The sequence below is a fragment of the Oncorhynchus mykiss genome, chromosome 11 (assembly GCF_057628025.1).
Source record: "Oncorhynchus mykiss isolate SJ-2025 chromosome 11, ASM5762802v1, whole genome shotgun sequence".
In the NCBI taxonomy this organism is placed as follows: Eukaryota; Metazoa; Chordata; class Actinopteri; order Salmoniformes; family Salmonidae; genus Oncorhynchus; species Oncorhynchus mykiss.
Genome location: NC_143032.1, coordinates 31151885 through 31169673, shown reverse-complemented (window position 1 = coordinate 31169673; position 17789 = coordinate 31151885). Strand labels below are relative to the sequence as shown.

The 17789-nt window shown below is 43.1% G+C and overlaps 1 long non-coding RNA gene and 1 pseudogene across 1 annotated transcript in view; one reads left to right on the top strand and one right to left on the bottom strand.

Moving 5' to 3' along the window:
• LOC149979544 (uncharacterized) overlaps nucleotides 1-17789 on the bottom strand; it is a 1100972-nt gene that overhangs the window by 563480 nt on the left and 519703 nt on the right. The gene's annotated exons all lie outside the window — the stretch shown is intronic.
• LOC149979547 (uncharacterized) overlaps nucleotides 9492-17789 on the top strand; it is a 30553-nt pseudogene continuing 22255 nt past the window's right edge.

The window sequence follows — 17789 nt, the reverse complement described above, 5'->3', positions numbered from 1 at the left end:
TAATAAAATCCTGCTTTGTTTTATTAATTAATCCAAAAAGTCAGGTTTGTGTAGGAGTCCCAGAAATGCAGGTGTGTCACTGCAAAGATCATTGGTGACAATTTGCTTGAATTATCATCAACCAGGTGTCATTGTTTAGTCCAGTGCAACAAACAAAATACACGGCTCTCACAGTACTGACATGATAAGTGACAAATTATTCCATCTGAGTAGAATCGGTCCAAATGTCTGCTGAACTTAATTTTTATTTCCGTATAACTGTAAGGGATTTCCTCCTCTTCTTCCGAAGAGGAGAGGCGAAAAGGATCAGAGGACCAATATGCGGCGTGGTAAGTGTCCATGGTTCTTTTAATACGAAAATGTACACATGACCAACTGAATACAAAAACAATAAACGTGGAATGAACGAAACCCAAAACAGTACCGTGTGGTGAAAAACACAGACACGGAAACAAACACCCACAAACCCACAGTGAAACCCAGGCTACCTAAGTATGATTCTCAATCAGAGACAACTAATGACACCTGCCTCTGATTGAGAACCATACTAGGCCGAAACATAGAAATACCCAAATCATAGAAAAACAAACATAGACTGCCCACCCCAACTCACGCCCTGACCATACTAAATAATGACAAAACAAAGGAAATAAAGGTCAGAACGTGACAATAACACAAGAAAATCCAGGTATTTGAGCCAATGTCATATCTTTTGATGTGAACATTTTAAAAGTCTAATACATTTCATATATGCTATTGGAAGAATAATGATTTGGTTGTGTTAATGAAGTTCTTAGCTAAAATCAGAATACGGAAAAACAATAATTTCAAAAAACATAACAGCACTTGCATTATGTTCCGTTAGGCTACAGTAAACTGTATGAGAAAATGAAAAACCACAAAAAAACCATAATTTTACAGTGGCTTGCGAAAGTATTCACCCCCTTGCCATGTGTCCTATTTGTTGCCTAACAACCTGGAATTAAAATGGATATTTTGGGGGTTTGTATCATTGGATTTACACAACATGCCTACCACTATGAAGATGCAAAATATTTGTTATTGTTTAACAAACAAACAAAACTTTAGCGTACATAACGATTCACCCCCCCAAAATCAATACTTTGTTGAGCCACCTTTTGCAGCAATTACAGCTGCACGTCTCTTGGGGTATAAGCTTGGCACATCTAGCCACTGGGATTATTGCCCATTCTTCAAGGCAAAACTGCTCCAGCTCCTTTAAAATGGATGGGTTCCGCTGGTGTACAGCAATCTTGAAGTCATACCACAGATTCTCAATTGAATTGAGGTCTGGGCTTTGACTAGGCCATTCCAAGACATTTAAATGTTTCCCCTTAAACCCCTTGTGTGTTGCTTTAGCAGTATGCTTAGGATCATTGTCCTGCTAGAAGGTGAACCTCAGTCCCAGTCTCAAATCTCTGGAAGACTGAAACAGGTTTCCCTCAAGAATGTATTTAGCTCCATCCATCATTCTTTCAATTCTTACCAGTTTCCCAGTCCCTGCCGATGAAAAACATCCCCACAGCATGATGTTGCCACCACCATGCTTCACGGTGGGGACGATGTACTCGGGGTGATGAAAGATGTTGGGTTTGCGCCAGACATAGCGTTTTCCTTAATGGCCAAAAAGCTACATTTTTGTCTCATCTGACCAGATTGCCTTCTTCCATATGTTAGGGGAGTCTCCCACATGCCTTTTGGCTTGTTTAGTTATTTAATTGTGACTAGGGGTCAGTATTTTCATTTTTGGAAAAATAACGTTCCCGTAGTAAACAGGGTATTTTGTCAGGACAAGATGCTAGAATGTGCATATAATTGACAGCTTAGGATAGAAAACACTCTAAAGTTTCCAAAACTGTAAAAATATTGTCTGTGAGTATAACAGGACTGATTTTGCAGGTGAAAGCATGAGAAAAATCCAATCCGGAAGTGTCTCATGTTTGAAAGGGCTGCGTTCCAATGCGTCCCTATTGAGCAGTGAATGGGCAATCAACCAGATTACTTTTTCTCCGTATTCCCCAAGGTGTCTACAGCATTGTGACGTAGTTTTACACATTTATGTTGAAGAATACACGTAAGCGGCTACATTGCGCAACTGGTCACCTGATGGCTCCCAGAGTGATTCTCGCGTAAAATACAGAGGTAGCCATTATTCCAATCGGTCCTACTGAAAAACTAATTGTCCCGGTGGATATATTATCGAATAGATATTTGAAAAACACCTTGAGGATTGATCATAAACAACGTTTGCCATGTTTCTGTCGATATTATGGAGCTAATTTGGAATATTTTTCAGTGTTTTTGTGACTGCAATTTCCGGGTGATTTCTCAGCCAAACGTGAAGAACAAATGGAGCTATTTCGCCTACAAAAATAATATTTTGGGAAAAAAGGAACATCTAACTGGCTGTCTAACTGGGAGTCTCGTGAGTGAAAACATCTGAAGCTCATCAAAGGTAAACAATTTAATTTGATTGCTTTTCTGATTTCCGTGACCAAGTTACCTGCTGCTAGCTGGACAAAATGCTATGCTAGGCTATCGATAAACTTACACAAATGCTTGTCTAGCTTTGGCTGTGAAGCATCTTTTGAAAATCTGAGATGACAGGGTGATTAACAAAAGGCTAAGCTGTGTCTCAATATATTTCACTTGTGATTTTCATGAGTAGGAATATTTTCTAGGAATATTTATGTCCGTTGTGTTATGCTAATTAGTGTCAGTCGATGATTACGCTCCCTCATGTGGGATGGGGAGTCATTAGAGGTTTTAAGCAATGGCTTTTTTCTGGCCACTCTTCTGTAAAGCCCAGCTCTGTGGAGCGTACGGCTTAAATTGGTCCTATAGACAGACACTCCAATCTCCGCTGTGGAGCTTTGCAGCTCCTTCAGGGTTATCTTTGGTCTCTTTGTTGCCTCTCTGATTAATGCCCTCCTTGCCTGTTCCGTGAGTTTGGTGGGCAGCCCTCTCTTGGAAGGTATGTTGTGGTGCCATATTCTTTCAAAATTTTAATGGTGCTTTAATGGTGCTCTGTGAGATGTTCAAAGTTTCTGATATTTGTTTAAACCCAACCCTGATCTGTACTTTTCCACAACTTTGTCCCTGACCTGTTTGGAAAGCTCCTTGGTCTTCATCGTGCCACTTGTGTCACGCCCTGACCTTTGTTTTCTTTATTGTATTTGGTTAGTTCATGGTGTGACGAGGGTGGTTTGTTTAGTTTGTAAATTGTCTAGGGGTTTTTGTAAGTCTAGGTGTTTATGTGTCTGTGGTTGCCTAGAATGGTTCTCAATCAGAGGGAGTTGTCTCTGATTGGGGATCATATTTAGGTAGCCATATTCCTTGGGTAGTTTGTGGGTTCTTGGTCTATGTTTAGTTTCCTGTCTGCACTACGCATATTAGCTTCACGGTTCATTTTGTTGTTTTGTATAGTTTGTTCAGTGTTCTTTCTTTAATTAAAGAAGTATGTACGCTGCGCCTTGGTCTCCTCCATATGATGACCGTGACAACTTGCTTGGTGGTGCTCCTTGCTTTGTGGTGTTGCAGACTCTGGGGCCTTTCAGAACAGGTGTATATATACTGAGATCATGTGACAGATCATGTGACACTTAGATTTCACATAGGTGGACTTTATTTAACTAATTATGTGACTTCTGAAGGTAATTGGTTGCACCAGATCTGATTAGGGGCTTAATAGCAAAGGGGGTGAATACATATGCACACACCATTTTTCCGTTTTGTAATTTGTTTGAGTTTTCTGAAACAAGTTATTTTTTTCATTTCACTTCACAAATTTGGACTATTTTGTGTATTTTGTGTGAAATCCAAATAAAAATCCATTTGAATTACAGGTTGTAATGCAACAAACTAGGAAAATTGCCAAAGGGGATGAATACTTTTTCAAGGCACTGTAAATGTGTAATACATTTGATTAGTGGAGTGCCTTTCTTGAAACAAAAAGCATGTGCATTGGAAGACAGTAACAGTTTCTTTTCATAGGAACAAAACAAATAAAAATACCCAAACCACGAAGATGCATGGTCACTCAGATGGTCACTTAAATATATCTGTATTAGCACCACGTGTGCTTGTTAAATAGTGAAAATTAGCCCAAAGGCAATAATGTCGTTATAGTGAATACAAGTGTAGATATGACGGCAGTCAGAATTATACCATTATTGTCAGTTACTGAACACATTATTTGTGGCCTCGCTCGTGGTAACAGTTTGGGATGCATATTCATGCAATGGTATCATTTGGATCTCATTTAGCTCTTATCCTTGTCCTAACAGTCGACACAAATCTGTGTCACTTTCACTTGCTTGCAACACTTCCCACTAACAAGTCGCTTGCAGGTGGCACCAGCCTGGTCTCAAAGACTTGACGTAACAAAGTTAACTAAAGTAAGAAAGATATATTGTGTTTGGCACACTTGCAAAAGATAGATGGGTACTTAACCTCTAGCGTCGAGCAATCCCGTATCCGGGAGCGTAATCATAGCCTCAAGCTCATTACCATAACGCAACGTTTCCTATTCATGAAAATCACAAATGAAATGAAGTAAATATATTGAAACACAAGCTTAGCCTTTTGTTAACAACACTGTCATCTCAGATTTTCAAAATATGCTTTAACCAAAGCTACACAAGCATTTGTGTAAGACTATTGATAGCCTAGCATAGCATTAAGCCTAGCATTCAGCAGGCAACATTTTCACAAAAACAAGAAAAGCGTTCAAATAAAATAATTTACCTTTGAAGAACTTCGGATGTTTTCAATGACGAGACTCTCAGTTAGATAGCAAATGTTCATTTTTTCCAAAAATATTATTTGTGTAAGAGAAATAGCTCCGTTTTGTTCATCACGTTTGAAAAAAGAAAAGAAGAAGAAAAAAAAAAACGAAAATGCAGTCAACACAACACCAAACTTTTTTCCAAATTAGCTCCATAATATCGACAGAAACATGGCAAACGTTGTTTAGAATCAATCCTCAAGGTGTTTTTCACATATCTATTCGATGAAAAATCATTCCTGGCAGTCGGTTTCTCATCAAAGGCAAACGGAAAAATACTGCAGCTGGAGATTACGCAATAATTGCGACGGAGGACACCAAGCGACCACCTGGTAGATGTAGTCTCTTATGGTCAATCTTCCAATGATATGCCTACAAATACGTCACAATGCTGCAGACACCTTGGGGAAAACGTGGAAAACGTAAGCTGACTCCTAGCTCCTCCACAGCCATATAAGGAGTCATTGAAATGAGGCGGTTTCAAAAAATGCGGCACTTCCTGATTGATTTTTTATCTGGGTTTCGCCTGTAACATCAGTTCTGTGGGACTCACAGACAATATCTTTGCAGTTTTGGAAACGTCAGAGTGTTTTCTTTCAAAAGCTGTCAATTATATGCATAGTCGAGCATCTTTTCGTGACAAAATATCTTGTTTAAAACGGGAACGTTTTTCATCCAAAAATTAAAAGAGCGCCCCTTATATCGAAGAAGTTAATGCAAAGAAGAAAGTTGGGTCAGTGGATGGAGGGATGGAGGGATAGATAGTGCTTTCGGGAAAGTATTCAGAACCTTTGACCTTTTCCACATTTTGTTACTTTACAGCCTAAAATGGATGACAAAATAATGATCCTCATGAATCTACACATAATACCGCATAATGACAAAGCAAAAATTGTATTGCAAATTGCAAATGTATTAAAAACAAACAACTGAAATATTACATTTATAAAAGTACTCAGACCCTTTACTCAGTACTTTGTTGAAGCACCTTTGGCAGAGATTACAGCCTTGAGTCTTCTTGGGTATGACGGTACAAGCTTGGCACTCCTGTATTTGGGGAGATTCTCCCATTCTTCTCTGCAGATCCTCTCAAGGTTGGATGCACAGATATTTTCAGTTCTCTTCGGTTGTTCGATTGGGTTCAAGTCTGGGCTCTGGCTGGGCGACTCAAGGACATTCAGAGACTTGTCTCGAATCCACTCCTGCGTTGTCTTGGCTGTGTGCTTAGGGTTGTTGTCCTATTTGATGGTGAACCTTCTTCCCAGTCTGAGTTGCAGAGTGCTCTGGATCAGGTTTTCATCAAGAATCTCTCTGTACTTTGCTTCGTTCATCTTTCCCTCGATCCCAGTCCCTGCCGCTGAAAAACATCCCCACAGCATGATGCTGCCACCACTATGATTCACCGTAGGGCTGGTGCCAGGTTTCTTCCAGAAGTGACAGTAGGCATTCAGGACAAAGAGTTCAATCTCGGTTTCATCAGAGCAGAGACTATTGTTTCTCATGGTCTGACAGTCAATTAAGTGCCATTTGGCAAACTCCAAGCGGTCTGTCATTTTCCTTTTACTGAGGACTGGCTTTCGTCTGGCCACTCTACCATAAAGGCCTGAATGATGGAGTGGTGCAGAGATGGTTGTCCTTCTGAAGGTTCTCCCATCGCCACGGAGGAACTCTGCAGCTCTGTCAGAGTGACCATCGGGTTCTTGGTCACCTCCCTGACCAAGGCCCTTCTCCCCCGATTGCTCAGTTTGGCTGTGCAGCCAGCTCTAGGAAGAGTCTCGGTGGTTCCAAACTCCTCCCATTTAAGAATGATTGAGGCCACTGTGTTTTTGGGGACCTTCAATGCTGCAGACATTTTTTGGTACGCTTCCCCAGATCTGAACTCATGACTTGGTTTTTGCTCTGACATGCACTGTCAACGGTTGGACCTTTCCAAATAATTTCTAGTCAATTGAGTTTACCACAGGTGTATTCCAATGAAGTTCTAGAAACATCTCAAGGAGGAACTAATGAAACAGAATCCACCTGAGCTCAATTTCGAGTCTCATAGCAAAGGGTCTGAATACTTATGTAAGGTATTTCAGTTTTTTTTATCTGTAATACATTTCCAAAAAAAATCAAAAAACCTGTTTTCTCTTCAACATTATGGGGTGTGTAGATTGATGTTTTTTTTAACCAATTTTAGAATAAGGCTGTAATGTAACATATTGCGGACAAAGTCAAGGTTTTGAATACTTTCTGAATACCATCCATCCATCCATAAATAGATGGATGGCTGGATAGTATAACATGGATGTCTAATAACCTAACGGTTAAATCTCATCAGGGACAACTTTAGCATTTTAGCTAAATAGTACCTTTTCAACTACTTTAATATTTTTTTTCTACTTTGTGACTGCTTAGCATGTTAGCCATCCCTTCCCCTAACCCTAACCTTAACCCTTTTAGAACTGTAATTCATAACATATCATGTGATTTGGGTGATGGACATCCACAAATGAATACATACCATACGAAACGTAACATATCATACTAAATGTTGTGCCTTAGATTTACTTACAGAATAATATGAAATGCTCTGAGACCAGGTTGGTGGCACAGGTGTCATGTGATCTGTTCTCAGCTCATCTGCCCACCTGGCAGTTTCTCCTCACTGGGAGCTGAGAGCAATTTGGCTCATGTTGAATCTTTGCTGCTGCCATGGTGCTCATGACACAAACACTCATACTTTCTTGGCTTACATTGGTATCGTGTGAGTGTTGTATTCTCATTCTTCAGCACCGTTGTGGAGAACAGCTGCTGTTCAGGTGTCTTATTTTGCACAGAGTGAGGGAGCTTCTGTCTAACTTTGTTCATGGTACCGACCAGGCTTGTTTTCTTTGCAAGCAACATGTTGTCAATAACAGCGAAGTGAAGAAATTATACATGGTGACATTTCTCCCCTCGTCAATGTAAGGTTCCACAAGCCTCATTGGCACATTCTCAGACACATGTTAAGATTATAATTAGATAAATACAATAGAATGGCCCGCCCTGTTCTTCATTCACAATCTGCGATTACATAATTATGCATCGTTCGCTTCCACACGCTCATCAACTCACCCATTCTCCCCTTCTCCCACATCATAGAGTACTTGATTTATTCAATGTATTGTCATATTTTATGAAAATGTATTTGGTATTATTGGTTTATTCAGATCCCTATTAGCTTTTACCAAAGCAGCAGCTATTTATCCTGGTGTCAACAAGAAAAATCTAATCATTGCAAGTAACAAAACACTGATAGACAAGGACAGTCTCAAAATACAATGAACTACAAACAGTACAACAACAGCAAAATAATTTTAGAAACAATGCAACTAAGAGTGTGTGTGTATGTGTTTGTGTGTGTCCCCTCACAGTCCCCGCCATTCCATTAAATGTTTTTTTTCTTTTTTCTTTTTTATCCCATTACAGTCTAAGCCCTGTCTCAGCCGGGGGGTTCTACTAATCTATTTGGAATTGTTTTAAGAAGGTTCATTTCCCTATTTGATTTAGAATTTTAAGATCCCTTAAAGTATACAAAAATACTTGATCATTTTTTTGGGGGGGGCATTAACGCATTGAATAACAGACTCACTACATAGTACAACAGATAGTCTCCCCAACAAATCTAATGGAAGTGTGTCCTGAAGTCTGAGCGATATTAGAAAGATCAGGAAACGTTTCTTTTTGACATGCATTTAATTAAAACCTTTTAGGGATAGGGGGCAGCATTTCCACTTTGGATGAATTGCGTGCCCATAGTGAACTGCCTCCTACTTTGTCCCAGATGCTAACATATGCATATTATTATTACTATTGGATAGAAAACACTCTAAACTTTCTAAAACTGTTTGAATTATGTCTGTGAGTATAACAGAACTCATAGGGCAGGCAAACTTCCAAATAGGAAGTGGAAATTCTGGGGCTGGTTGATTTTCAACTCATCGCCTATTCACATTCCAATAAGATATGGATCTGTTCGCACCTCCTACGCCCTCCACTAGATGTCAACAGTCAGTAGAACGTGGAATGAAGCTACTAGTGTGATTTGGGGCCGGATGGGAGGGGAATGAGTCACTGGTCTGGCAGAATGCCAGTTCCTGGTTACGCGCAGTACTCATTATATCGTCATGCGTTCCATTACTCTGTAGACAAAAACAAATGCTCCGGTTGGAACGTTATTGGATATATATGATAATAACATCCTAAAGATTGATTAGTTTGACTAGTTTATTCGACCTAGAATATAACTTTTTGAAGTTTTCGTCCGAGTTCTCCTGGACCGGCGGCAGCTTTTGGATATGTGAGCTAAACGTGCTAGCAAAAGTAGCTAATTGGACACTAGTAATGGACATTATCGAACAAAACAACGATTTATTGCAGAACTAGGATTCCTTGCACTGCATTCTGATGAAAGATCATCAAAGGTAAGGGAATATTTTCCGTATTTCTGTTGACTCCAACATGGTGGAGAAATATATTTAAGTCTGAGCGCCGTGCTTTTTTCGTAAAGTTTTTGCTCACGGCAAGGAGCGTGGTACTGGTCAGGCACCGTGTTATGCGGTAAAAGCGCATGGTGTCTCCAGTGCGGGTGCACAGCCCGGTGCGCTACATTCCAGCTCCCCGCATTGGACGGGCTAGAGTGGGCTTCCAGCCAGGACAGATGGTGCCGGCTCAGCGCGCCTGGCCTCCAGTGCGTCTCTTCAGCCCAGGATATCCTGCGCCGGCTCTGCGCACTGTATCTCCGGTGCGTCTGCACAGCCCAGTGCGTCCTGTGCCAGCGCCCCGCATTTGCCGGGCGAAAGTAACCATCCTGCCAGGACGGGTTGTGCCGGCTCTGCGCTTGAGACCTCCAGTGCGCCTCCACGGCCCTGTGTATCTGGTGCCGGCTCCACACACCAGGCTTCCAGTGCATCTCCCCAGTCCGGTGAGGCCTGTTCCGGTTCCACATCCCAGGCCTGCAGTATGACTCCCCAGCCTGGTAAGCCCTGTGGCAACTCCACGCACCAGGCATCCAGTACATCTCCTCAGTCCGGTGAGACCTGATCCGGCTCCACGTAGGAAGCCTCCAGTGATGATCCATGACCTGAAGCCTCCAGTGATGATCCATGTCACTAAGCATCCAGTGATGATCCATGGCACGGAGCCTCCAGTGATGATCCATGGCACGGAGCCTCCAGTGATGATCCATGGCACGGAGCCTCCAGTGATGATCCATGGCACGGAGCCTCCAGTGATGATCCATGGCACGGAGCCTCCAGTGATGATCCATGGCACGGAGCCTCCAGTGATGATCCATGGCACGGAGCCTCCAGTGATGATCCATGGCCCGGAGCCTGCAGTGAGGATCCATGGCACGGTTCCCGGTCCGGAGCCTCCAGCGGTGGTCCCCGGTCCAGGACCTCCAGCGAGGGTCCCCGCTCCGGGGCCTGCAGCGAGGGTCCCCATTCCGGGGCCTGCGGCGAAGGTCCCCATTCCGGGGCCTGCGGCGAGGGTCCCCAGTCTGGGGCCTGCGCCGAGGGTCCCCAGTCCGGGGTCGGCAACGAGGGTCCCCGCACCAGAGGCGCCACCAATGTTTGGGGAGCCAGAGGTGGAGCAGGGTCGGCGTCCCGTCCCGGAGCCACCACCAATATGTATGCCCACCCGGACCCTCCCCCATTGTATCAGGTTTGCGGCCGGAGTCCGCACCTCTGGGGGGAGGGGGGGGGGGGGGGGGGTACTGTCACGCCCTGACTGTAGAGATCCTTTTATTCTCTGTTTGTTTGGTCAGGGTGTGACTCGGTGGAGAAACTCTATGCTCTTTGTTTCTATGTTTTGGCCGGGTATGGTTCTCAATCAGGGGCAGCTGTCTATCGTTGTCTCTGATTGGGAATCATACTTAGGCAGCCTTTTTTCCTTTGTGTATTTGTGGTAGTTGTCTTTGTTAGTGGCCTGTATAGCCCTAGTAAGCTTCACATTGATTTTTGTTGTTTCTTTTTGTTGGCGACATCGACGTTTTGTTGGCGACATTGATAATAAAGAAAATGTATGCTCACCGCGCTGCACCTTGGTCCGGTCATTTCCATGACGATGATCGTGAAACCGTCATTCTTGTGAGTTCTATGGGCATCCGTGAGCAAAACAACTATTAGTGTGTATCCCAAACTGTTGAGACGCTATAGACGATTTTGTGAGAAGACCGATGTCTCATGGTCTTACAAACACCTCTCTTGCTCTTTCACCTTTCACCGCAGATGCGAAAGTGCAACATCGGCGAATATCTCAATCTTAAACTGACAGATTTTTATGGGGATTTTTTTGTAATGCTAATTAGTTTTCAGAGGACATCGACTTTAGGGATTTTTAATTAAAGATCATTTTGAAGTTTTTCTTGAGTAATTGCAGTGTACGTTTAGTTTAGAGGCAATTATCACGGTAATTATCAACTGGGCAGGGCACCTTCAACTGTCGGGAGAAGGAAGTGAACAGGCTCTACAGTTGGGAGGAGGAGCAGCGGGGGAAAACCATAAAAAAATTCCCCCTAAAACTGTCTGTAACACCAGTTCTGTTTAAGATAGGCCTATTAAGATTCAAACTATTATGTCTGGGACATGAGGTTATAACCCAATGATGAGGAAGCAGCATGGTATGTTTAGGCTATTTACTTGATTGTGCAGGTAATAAACATGAAAGAGAGAGATAGGAAGAGAGGGGGATAGAAAAAGGGGTGACTTCATTGGCAATAAACAGTTTTTTTCATGAAAGATCCCATATGTCTTGAGGCGCCTGGTTGTAGCCATATAAAGGATACTAAATTATTTAGGGACAATATTTTGTGGATGGATGTTGGCGTGAGTATGTGATGCATGTCCGGTGGCCATATTTTGTGGCAGTCCTCTAATGCTTTGATAAATGGCCGTTATCTACTCCGTTTGATATATGACGGCCATCTGCTCCCAGCTCCTCCAGGGCCATTTTTTAGACGTTTGGATATCTGGGTCAGTTCAGGTGGATTTCAGGGGCGGGTCACTGACGAGACCCATAGAGTCTGGTGAAGCTAGCCGGGGTCGTTGCTGCTATCTCTCTTTTTGCATCCCAAATGGCACCCTATTTCCTTTATAGTGCACTAGTTTTGACCAAGGGGCTCTGGTTAGAAGTTGTGCACTATATAGGGAATAGGGTGTCACGGGCCCTGGCGAAAAGTAGCGCACTATAAAGGGCAGAGTTCTTCAACCCTGTTCCTGGAGAGCTACTGTCCTATAGGTGTTTGCTCCAACCCTAATCTAGCGCTCCCGTTTCTAATAAGTAGCAGAGTCAGGTTAGTTACAACTTTGGTTGGAGCGAAAACCTACAGCAGGGTAGCTCTCCAAAAACAGGGTTGGAGAGCCCTGATATAGGGAATAGGGAGCCATTTGGGAAGCAGCCTCGGTCTGTGTAATAGGGCAGTGTTTCCCAAAAATACCCCTTATGGAACAGCGGTGACTGTGAAGCAACACAAAATAGGCACAGACAAATGCATACAAACGCACAATAACATATGCACTATACACACATTTACACATGTATTTTGTGTTCGACTATAAATATCTGGTAGTTAAGTAGAGGCCTGAGGTCACACACTTAATATGTTGTGAAATCTGTTGTGAATGTATTGTAATGTTTTAAATTGAATAGAGGACTTATTTTGCTGGACTGCAGGAATTTATTATGGAATCCATAATAAATAAAAAATACAAATACAACCATGTTCCTCGAGTACCCCAAACAGTACACATTTCCATTGTAGCCCGCGACAAATACACCTCAGTCAATTCATTGATGTCCTGATGATTAGTTCACAAGTTGAATCAGGTGTCCCTGTCCAGGGTTACAATAAAAATGTACTCGAGGACCAGGGTTGGGAAACACTGTCTTAGAGCAGCGTTTTCCAAACTCAGCCCTCACACTACACAGCTGATTCAAATTATCAAAGCTTGCGAGTTCGGGAAACCCTGCTTTGGAGGGCGTTGAGGTGACCTCTTCTCTAATTTCCCCTACATCACACACTCCACAAACACACTCATGTATCAATGAATAACCACAAAAAAAACAAAAGGTCTAGATTTAAACAGCAAATTCTCCAGTGTTAAAAAATAGATATTAATACTGACACTACTTTCCCCAGAGTGCCTTGCCTTTTGACTAAATTATAGTTACCTCCCATGACTGTACAGTCAAAAGTTGAGAATGACACAAATATACATTTTCACAAAGTCTGCTGTTGCAATTTGCATATACTCCAGAATGTTAAGAGTGATCATATGAATTTCAATTAATTGCAAAGTCCCTCTTTGCCATGCAAATGAACTGAATCCCCCCAAAAACATTTCCACTGCATTTCAGCTCTGCCACAAAAGGATCAGCTGACATCATGTCAGTGATTCTCTTGTTAACTTCTTGGCGCACCGATCCCTGTAGTGGGATCATTTTTGTCAACATCCGCTGAATTGCAGAGCGCCAAATTCAAATTAAATTACTACAAATATTTAATTAATTTTCATGAAAACACAAGTGCAATATACTTAAACACAATTTAGCTTTTTGTTAATCCACCTGGTGTGTCAGATTTCAAAAAAGCTTTACAGCGAAAGCAAACCAAGCGTTTATGTTAGGACAGCTCTCTCAGCAGACAAAACATTACAAACAGCTAGCAGCAAAGTAGATTGGTCACGAAAGTCAGAAAAGCACTAAAATTAATTGCTTACCTGTGATGATCTTCGGATGTTTGCCCTCACGAGACTCCCAGTTACACAATAAATGTTTGTTTTGTTCGATAACAAATATTTTTATATCCAAAAGCCTCCATTTGGTTGATGCGTTTTGTTGAGTAATCCACAGGCATGTCACGACGGGCAGACGAAAATTCAAAATACTATCCGTAAAGTTCGTAGAAACATGTCAAAGTTTTATGTAATCAATCCTCAGGTTCTTTTTACAATAAATTATCGATAATATTTCAACCGGATGGTAGTTTTTTCAATAGGAGAGAGAGCGTGAAAAGGTCTGCTCCAAGCTTCTCGCGCATGCAAAAATCTAAGGACACCCAGCTATCCACTGACGCGATGTGATCATTCTCGCTCATTTTTCAGAATAAAAGCCTGACTCTATGTCTAAAGACTGTTCACACCATGTGGAAGCCATAGGGAATGGAATCTGGTTGATATCCCTTTAAATAGAGGGAAGGCATGCAATGGAACAGAGGTTTCAGAAAAACAGCACTTCCTGGTTGATTTTCCTCAGGTTTTTGCCTGCAATATCAGTTCTGTTATACTGACAGACAATATTTATACCGTTTTGGAAACTTTAGAGGGTTTTCTATCATACTCTGCCAATTATATACATATTCTAGCTTCTGGGCCTGAGAACTAGGCAGTTTCATTTGGGTATGTTTTTCATCCAAACATCCAAATACTGCCCCTAGTCTCCAGAGGTTAACACAGGTGTGAGTGTTGACGAGGACAAGGCTGGAGATCACTCTGTCATGCTGAATGAGTTTGAATAACAGACTGGAAGCTTCAAAAGGAGGATGGTGCTTGGAATCATTGTTCTTCCTCTGTCAAACATGGTTACTTGTAAGGAAACACATTCCATCATCATTGCTTTGCACAAAAAGGGCTTCACAGGCAATGATATTTCTGCCAGTAAGATTACACCTAAATCAACCATTTATCAGATCATCAAGAACTTCAAGGAGAGCAGTTCAATTGTTGTGAAGAAGGCTTCAGGGTGCCCAAGAAAGTCCAGCAAACACCAGGACTGTCACCTAAAGTTGATTCAGCTGCGGGATCGGGGCACCACCAGGAATGGAAGCAGGCAGGTCTGAGTGCATTCTGCATGCACAGTGAGGTGAAGACTTTTGGAGGATGGCCTGGTGTCAAGAATGGCAGCAAAGAAGCCACTTCTCTCCAGGAAAAACATCAGGGACAGACTGAAATGCTGAAAAAAGGTACAGGGATTGGAATGCCGCGGACTGGGGTAAAGTCGTTTTCTCTGATGAATCCCCTTTCCGATTGTTTGGGGCATCCGAAAAAAGCTTGTCCAGAGAAGACGAGGTGAGCGCTACCATCAGTCCTGTGTCATGCCAACAGTAAAGCATCCTGAGACCGCTCCTTTGTGGGGTTGCTTCTCAGTCAAGGGAGTGTTCTCACTCACAATTTTGCCTAAAAACAAATAAAATAAAATAAAATGAAATAAAATTTTATTTGTCACATACACATGGTTAGCAGATGTTAATGCGAGTGTAGCGAAATGCTTGTGCTTCTAGTTCCGACAATGCAGTAATAACCAACAAGTAATCTAGCTAACAATTCCAAAACTACTACCTTATAGACACAAGTGTAAGGGGATAAAGAATATGTACATAAAGATATATGAATGAGTGATGGTACAGAGCGGCATAGGCAAGATACAGTAGATGGTATTGAGTGCAGTATATACATATGAGATGAGTATGTAAACAAAGCGGCACAGTTAAAGTGGCTAGTGATACATGTATTACATAAAGATGCAGTAGATGATATAGAGTACAGTATATACATATGTACATATACATATGAGATGAATAATGTAGGGTATGTAAACATTATATTAGGTAGCATTGTTTAAAGTGGCTAGTGATATATTTTACATCATTTCCCATCAATTCCCATTATTAAAGTGGCTGGAGTTGAGTCAGTGTGTTGGCAGCAGCCACTCAATGTTAGTGGTGGCTGTTTAACAGTCTGATGGCCTTGAGATAGAAGCTGTTTTTCAGTCTCTCGGTCCCAGCTTTGATGCACCTGTACTGACCTCGCCTTCAGGATGATAGCGGGGTGAACAGGCAGTGGCTCGGGTGGTTGTTGTCCTTGATGATCTTTATGGCCTTCCTGTGACATCGGGTGGTGTAGGTGTCCTGGAGGGCAGGTAGTTTGCCCCCGGTGATGCGTTGTGCAGACCTCACTACCCTCTGGAGAGCCTTACGGTTGTGGGCGGAGCAGTTGCCGTACCAGGCGGTGATACAACCCGACAGGATGCTCTCGATTGTGCATCTGTAGAAGTTTGTGAGTGCTTTTGGTGACAAGCCAAATTTCTTCAGCCTCCTGAGGTTGAAGAGGCGCTGCTGCGCCTTCTTCACAATGCTGTCTGTGTGGGTGGACCAATTCAGTTTGTCTGTGATGTGTACGCCGAGGAACTTAAAACTTACTACCCTCTCCACTACTGTTCCATTGATGTGGATAGGGGGGTGTTTCCTCTGCTGTTTCCTGAAGTCCACAATCATCTCCTTAGTTTTGTTGACGTTGAGTGTGAGGTTATTTTCCTGACACCACACTCCGAGGGCCCTCACCTTCTCCCTGTAGGCCGTCTCGTCGTTGTTGGTAATCAAGCCTACCACTGTTGTGTCGTCCGCAAACTTGATGATTGAGTTGGAGGCGTGCGTGGCCACGCAGTCGTGGGTGAACAGGGAGTACAGGAGAGGGCTCAGAACGCACCCTTGTGGGGCCCGAGCGTTGAGGATCAGCGGGGTGGAAATGTTGTTGCCTACCCTCACCACCTGGGGGCGGCCCGTCAGGAAGTCCAGTACCCAGTTGCACAGGGCGCGGTCGAGACCCAGGGTCTCGAGCTTGATGACGAGCTTGGAGGGCACTATGGTGTTAAATGCCGAGCTGTAGTCGATGAACAGCATTCTCACATAGGTATTCCTCTTGTCCAGATGGGTTAGGGCAGTGTGCAGTGTGGTTGAGATTGCATCGTCTGTGGACCTATTTGGGCTGTAAGCAAATTGGAGTGGGTCTAGGGTGTCAGGTAGGGTGGAGGTGATATGGTCCTTGACTAGTCTCTCAAAGCACTTCATGATGACGGAAGTGAGTGCTACGGGGCGGTAGTCGTTTAGCTCAGTTAACTTAGCTTTCTTGGGAACAGGAACAATGGTGGCCCTCTTGAAGCATGTGGGAACAACAGACTGGGATAGGGATTGATTGAATATGTCCGTAAACACACAAGCCAGCTGGTCTGCGCTTGCTCTGAGGGCGCGGCTGGGGATGCCGTCTGGGCCTGCAGCCTTGCGAGGGTTGACACGTTTAAATGTTTTCCTCACGTCGGCTGCAGTGAAGGAGAGTCTGCATGTTTTAGTTGCGGGCCGTGTCAGTGGCACTGTATTGTCCTCAAAGTGGGCAAAAAAGTTATTTAGTCTGCCTGGGAGCAAGACATCCTGGTCCGTGACGGGGCTGGTTTTCTTTTTGTAATCCGTGATTGATTGTAGACCCTGCCACATACCTCTTGTGTCTGAGCTGTTGAATTGAGATTCTACTTTGTCTCTATACTGACGCTTAGCTTGTTTGATTGCCTTGTGGAGGGAATAGTTACACTGTTTGTATTCGGTCATGTTTCCGGTCACCTTGCCCTGATTAAAATCAGTGGTTCGGGCTTTCAGTTTCACGTGAATGCTGCAATCAATCCACAGTTTCTGGTTTGGGAATGTTTTAATCGTTGCTATGGGAACAACATCTTCAACGCACGTTCTAATGAACTCGCTCACCGAATCAGCGTATTCGTCAATGTTATTGTCTGACGCAATACGAAACATATCCCAGTCCACGTGATGGAAGCAGTCTTGGAGTGTGGAATCAGATTGGTCGGACCAGCGTTGAACAGACCTCAGCGCGGGAGCTTCTTGTTTTAGTTTCTGTCTGTAGGCAGGGATCAACAAAGTGGAGTCGTGGTCAGCTTTTCCGAAAGGAGGGCGGGGCAGGGCCTTATATGCGTTGCCGAAGTTAGAATAGCAGTGATCCAAGGTTTTTCCAGCCCTGGTTGCGCAATCGATATGCAGATAAAATTTAGGAAGTCTTGTTTTCAGATTAGCCTTGTTAAAATCCCCAGCTACAATGAATGTAGCCTCCGGATAAATGGATTCCAGTTTGCAAAGAGTCAAATAAAGTTCGTTCAGAGCCATCGATGTGTCTGCTTG